Source organism: Bison bison, unplaced genomic scaffold (genome assembly GCF_000754665.1).
Source record: "Bison bison bison isolate TAMUID 2011002044 unplaced genomic scaffold, Bison_UMD1.0 scf7180017864506, whole genome shotgun sequence".
Lineage (NCBI taxonomy): Eukaryota > Metazoa > Chordata > Mammalia > Artiodactyla > Bovidae > Bison > Bison bison.
In genome coordinates, this window is record NW_011495063.1 from 1,495,687 (window position 1) to 1,502,231 (window position 6,545).

Here is a 6,545-nt window from a genome sequence, read left to right on the forward strand (position 1 = left end):
ACTCCGCCTCTCCCGAACCCCTCCCTGGGACGCTGTCCAGGAGCGTCTCAGCCTTGTCCTTTCGCATCCTCACCTGCGCGCACACACACTACCCCCTGGGAGAGACCCGATTCAGAGCGCCTCCTTTATCACCCGGGGGACCCCTGGTTTGTAGACTAGGGAACCGAGGTCAGGGCGTGGCAGCTGCTGCTACGAGAAAGCGGCCGTTGGAGTTGCCGAGTGTCCCATTTGGTCTCTTTTAGCCCTCGGATAGCTCCAAGACCAGAACCTAGTGGTCCTGGGAGCTTGCCTTGAGCGGCTCCAGGCCCTGAGGGACACCCCCGGGGAGGGCACACCTCTCAGATCAGGGCCAGCTGCTCCTCAACTGGCTGGTCACCCCGGCAGCCAGCCAGCGACTTCCTCCTGCACAAGGAGGCTTGGTGGGCTGGAGAGTTTTCAACCCACTCTTCATCAGAGGCCACACAACGGAACACTTTGCTTGGTCTGCACCGTGTCTTTCTTTCGTTCTGTTTCACTTTGTGTTAGTTGCCATCACTTGCAAATGATAAAACTTAACGTTAATAGCCAGACTCCTCCTTCCTCTGATCTAGCAATATCAGGCCTAAATTCTCAAATTTTATCATTAGGAGTATTATCATCACCCTTTAGATGGGGTGCAAGCTCTTAGTAGGACCCAGCCTTGTTTTAAAACAAAATCCTTCACCCCAAACCCCCTCAGTCCTGGGCAAATCAGGATGGTCACCCAAGGCACTTTCCAATTAGTGACAGTCCTCCTTGGGGACCTTCCTCATCACTGCCAGCCTTCCTCACTCATTTGTTTATTTGGTATTTTTCAGAAAAAGGTCAGATGACTCTTGTAAGGATATGAAAATGAACATGTGTTTAAAAGATTTTATTTCACTGGTGATGAGAGTGCCAGAAGATGGTATAATTGGCACAAAAGAAAATCCAGGGAGGGGAGAATGGGGAGTTACTGTTTAATGGGTACAGAGTTTCAGTTTAGGAAGATGAGAAGGTTCTGGAGATGAATGGTGAGGGTTTCACAAGAATGTGAAGGTACAAAATGCCACTGAACTGGGCACTTAAAAATAGTTAAATTTTATGTTACAGATGTTTTACCACAATTTTAAAAAGAATACAAAGAAGATGCCCATTTAAGTCAGGAATATTGAGGCAAAACTGGTTGAGAGAGAAGGTTATTGAAACTCTATCAGTTCATGGACATATTTTATATGACTTATTTGTTACTTGGGCTTCCCTGGTAGCTTGGACGGTAAAGCGTCTGCCTACAATGTGGGAGACCCGGGGTCAATCCCTGGGTTGGGAAGATCCCCTGGAGAAGGAAATGGCAACCCACTCCAGTATTCATGCCTGGAAAATCCCATGGACCGAGGAGCCTGGTGGGCTACAGTCCATGGGGTCGCAAAGAGTCGGACACGACTGAGCGACTTCTCTTCACTTCTTCTTCATTTGTTACTTACTGTTTGATGAAATTCAAGGTCAGGGACAGGCATGAATCAGATAACTTGGAGGGGAGGGCTGTCCTCCTGGCAATGCACAGTTTTCCAGAGAAGCACACACACATTTTTTTTTTCCTCTCCTACACTTTTCTCTGCTAAGATAAAAAATAGTCTCAAAGAATGATTATTTTTGGTCACAAAATAAGGTTGGTTGTGTTAGGTTTGATCTGATTATCTATATACATAATTTACTGTGTTAAGTTCACTTGGCTGGAAGTTTTCATAAGGGTTCTGAGACTGGACTTTTAAAAGCCTTCTATTATTTACTGTTCTGAGATTAGGAAGCCAAGCCAAGAAATTGTCTCCACTAGGTTTTACCTGATGTACCTATACATTTATTAATAGACAAATTCCCCTCTTCTTGAGGTCCCCAAAATATCCTAAGGTTCCTGGGCCTGCCAGGAAGTGAAGTCCTGATTTGCCTGTAAGGGAAGACAGTAAGCCAGTTTTCTTGGGAGGGTTTTGCATTGGCTGTCAATCTTAATTCCTTAAGAGTGGCATCAATATCTGATTAGATGAGTATCATTGTCAAATACAATATTCCAGGCAAGACCTTGGTTGCAAAACCAAGTTTTCTAATTGTTGTTGTTCTGTCACTCAGTCATGTCTGACTCTTTGCAAGCACATGCACTGTAGTCCCCCAGGCTCTTCTGTCCAGTGGGATTTCCCAGGCAAGAACACTGGAGTGGATTGCCATTTCCTTCTCCAGAGGATCCTCCTGACCCAGAGATCAAACCCACGCCTCCTGCATAGGCAGGTAGATTCTTTACTGCGGAGACAGAGACACCTGGTAAACCCGTTCTCAAATACGTCCTGATAAAATAAAGAGGACAGATTCTTACTGAACTTTTGCAAATAACTGTATTTTATAAAAAACAAGGAGACAATGAAAGTTTCTAAATTCTGGGGAGTCAGGTAGAGAGAATAAAATATTTACAACATTTCATTTCAGTTTACAAAAACAGAATCTCCTAAATTGTTATGAGTTACAGGCATATTAAGAAGAAAGAAAAAAGAGCTTTCTTATATATTCAGAACACTGAACGCTATAATGTCACTGACATTCCGAATGTCAGTGACAATTACCCTCATCAGTCCATTCAGTTCTAAGTGATTAATTCTTGTTCTGCTGAATCTTGGGTCAGCAACCTCATAAACCTGTCAGCATTTTTACCTAAGTTTTGGAAGTCCTGACTCAGTCCACAAGTATGTTCTTAAAGATATCTGAATGATATCACCAGGAGTCTGTACCCACGAGTGTGTACCTGGTCCACTGATTTCGTGAGACAGTGCTCGGTTGTTAAAGATAAAACCTTCGGCTTGTAGATGATTGCAGAGCCTTTAGGGAGCATCCAGAATAGAACAGAAACTATCTGTAAGGGTCAGAGATCTGAAAAGGTATGGATTAATTTATTAATGATAATTTTCAAAAGTGAATGATCTGATGAGAAGTCATGACAAGAAAAATGCAGCTAACAGTGAAGTCTGGTTGTTCCTGAGGTATGTAACACACACAAAGCCAACCCAGAAAATATTAGACAGTGTCTAAAAACATACTTAAGGTTAATTTCAAAGAAGATGGTGAACACAATATCCGATTTTTAAGAATGGATAATTTTTATAGAGGAAAAATATCTCAAGATTTTTTGTATCTCAGTATATATATTTTTATGTATTTAGAGATATGTAGAAGTCTCAAGACATAATTTTCATAATATACCAATGGAATACCAAGAATGTCAACTTAGATTTAGTAAGTCCAAGTGACTCAGTGGTAAAGAATCTGCCTGCTAATGCAGGAGACATGGGTCTGATCCCTGGGTTGGGAAGATCCCCTGGAGGAGCAAATGGCAACGCACTCCAATATTCTTGCTTGGAGAATTCCATGTACAGAGGAGCCTGGCTGGCTACAGTCCATGGGGTTGCAAAGAGTCGGGCACAACTGTGCATGAACATACACCAGCAAGTCCTAAACATCTATGTTTTAATAAAGCTCTGTAGGGAAGTCTGATGTACCTCCCCAGTTGAAAGCCACTGACCTAGAAGATGCTAGACTCAAAGAAGTAAAGTTGCAGCTTGGATAAGATTAGCTGAAGTCATGACTGGTAACAATACTGTCATCATTAGGCAACGCACACCAGGATACTGATCCATAGAGACAGATCATGGACCAAGAGGGTACTGAGAAGTCTATGGAAATTTCTCATGCAGCAAACCATTTCTGAGATACTTATATAAATAATCATATTCTACTTCTCTTTTTTCTCTTAATAAACAAAAATACATCTCATTACTGTATATACAAAGTTGTACCTCTCTGCCACTTATTGTTCCTAGTAGAGTCTTATTCATATATATTAACTATACTTTTTAACCAAAGGAACTTGTATTTCAGAGGAAATGAAGGGGCAGAGAGACTGGGTTATTGGAAGTTGCCTGTCCCACACCAGCATTTTAGAAGAGCTCAGAAACACACATAACTTTCTACAGCTGCACGTGTCACTGAGACACTTCTTAAAGTGTGAATCCAACCATGTCTCCCAGGTTTAAGACAGATCTGAATTGAAATCCGCTCACCACTGTGTCCTTTTGTATAGTTAACTTCTCTGAGGACTACCCGCCAGCTGCCCCAGCATCAGTAAAAGTCAGGTGGGTTCTTGGGGGCAAAAGTGATCCATGAATGTTCTTGACCTCCCGTGGCTGATGGAGAGCCCACGGCAAGTGTTCCTTCACTTCTTTCTTGACGTGTGTAGGTTTGGACTCCTAACAAATACCCAACATCTTTGTAGTTCTTACTGTAGACACATGATTGTTTTGAACTCTCAGGCTTACAAAGTTGATTAAGACACAGTCCTACTTTCTCGGAATTAAGGATTAAGCTAGAGGGAGGGCGTGTCCTCTCATTATCAAACTGGCTGCTTCCACACGTTCCCAGGGAGGACTTTTAAACAGAAGAGAAGAAAGCAGGCGTTCTGGAGTGGGATCTTGGCGGGTGGGCTCCCCCCGAGCTTCGGCTTTGCTGTCTGTACAGCAAAGATATTTGTAACATCTGCCTCATTCCATAGTTGTAAGGATTAAGGATTGTCGCAAGGTGAAGCAGGTAAAATGCTTAGATGAGTGCCAGGCTCACAGTAAGCACTGACTAAACATTAATTATTGACTATTATTCTACTTGCTCTTCCTACCACTCTGTACCAGGCATTGTGTTTGTGGTTCACTGCAAGATCTTTGTTTGTTTCCCGGCCTAATTCCCCATTATAAGGATATAATGAGGCACAGAGAAGTTATGTAACTTGTCCAGCACCACATAGCTAGTCAATGATTGAGCTGAATTTGAATCCAGGTTAGATGGACTCCCAAGTCCCTGGTCTTTTCCTTCTGATTAGAGGGTGGGAGGGGAAAAGAAAACAGAGGCGTTTTGCTTGAGACAGATTACTAAATTTCTGAGGCTTCAGGTTCTTGTCTTTGAAATGGAAATAACAATGTACCTCTAGCCCAGGGCTTTGGTGAAATTAATGAGAAGACATTGAAAGCACTTAGCTTGGTGTCTGGAGCACACTTAGTCCTTGGGAATGGCTTGGTGCTTGTCAGTTTCTGGAGGTGGGATTCATCTTCATTAGAAAGGAAAGGTAGCATTTGACTTGCTGGATCAGGAGGTATTCTGAGCAGAGGCCGTGGAGTGGCAGTCAGGGCAGGGAGGTCACAGCCTGTCCCTTCAGCATTGGTCACCTGCTGGCGGGAGCCTGGGGGTCTGAAGGCGTGGCCTCTGGATAGGAGGCTGAGAGGCAGGTGGCATGAGCTGTGCCGGCAGAAGGCAGAGACTCGGAGGAGTTTCTGCCCAGGAAGATGGTACCCCCCCCTCCTACTCCAGTCAGACCCCTGCTGTGTCCTCACCCAGTGCTGGGCCTGCTCTAGCCGGTGCCAGCCTCTGAGTGGGCCTGTCTGGGGGCAGATGGCAATGTGGGCATCTTGCCAGAGAGATGACTATGGCTGCTGCACATGGGGCTGGGCCCATTTTCCTGGGACCTGTGGCCCGTGGGAGGAGGAGCAGGAGCCGGATGAGCAGGAACGGGATGAGGCACCAGACAGGCAGGAAAGCAGGAGTTGCGAACTCCCTCATGGCAGTCCTCCCCCACATTCTGGTCCTCCCATGGGAGCTGGAAAGGCGAGGCAGGTGGTAGTTGCAGCAGAAACCAGTGGATCTGTCTGCCAGAGTTTGCTGAGGGCCTGCTGCCAGGTCCATTGCAGCTCATAGTACTTATGGACATCTCCTGTAATGTTCAGTCCCTCAGTCGTGTCCAGCTCCTTGCAACCCCGTGGACTGCAGCGCGCCAGGCTTCCCTGTCCTTCACTCTCTCCCTGGAATCTGCTCAAATTCATGTCCATTGAGTTGATGATGCCATCCAACCATATTATTCTCTGCCGCCCCCTCTATGATAGGAATTCGCGATCTTATTTATTTATTTGGCTGTGCCCAGTCTTGGTTGGGGCATGCGGGTCTTTAGCTGTGGCATGCGAACTCTTAGCTGTGGCCTATGGGATCTAGTTCCCTGACCAGGGATCAAACCCGGGGCCTCTGCATTGAGAGTGCAGAGTCTTAGCCACTAGACCACCAGGAAGTCCCTTAGTATCTCATTTAAAGGAAGATCGAAGTGAGACTGAGAGGTGAAATGTTCTCTGCATTAATCCCCAGGGCCACCTTGATGACAGTTAACAGTCTTGTTTAAAAGAAGCTCAAGCAGAGGCTGAGAGGTGAGACAGCTGGCCCAGGGTCGCAGTCACAGGACCAGAAGTTAAGACCCAGCCTCTTGTTGGTCTAACGAACTTTTCCCTGTTCTGCTGTAGCTTCAGACCAGGGGTCCCAGATGCTGCCAAAGCAGCTTTCTCTTGTCTTATTTTCCTGGTACCCATTAAGGATGAGCTGTGATGGTGAGAGGCAGCTCTGAGAAGGAATGAGAGATCCTGGCAGAGGACCTGGAGGGCTGAGCCTGTCCCCTGTCCCCACTCCTGCATCCCCCACCCCCA

General features: G+C 45.6%; 1 protein-coding gene and 1 non-coding gene across 2 annotated transcripts in view; one reads left to right on the forward strand and one right to left on the reverse strand.

The window, feature by feature from the left end:
* Nucleotides 1-6,545, forward strand: part of SLC37A2 (solute carrier family 37 (glucose-6-phosphate transporter), member 2) — a 28,368-nt gene that overhangs the window by 680 nt on the left and 21,143 nt on the right. The gene's annotated exons all lie outside the window — the stretch shown is intronic.
* Nucleotides 6,067-6,139, reverse strand: TRNAE-CUC. The gene has a single exon. It is a non-coding gene; the product is annotated as a tRNA-Glu (tRNA).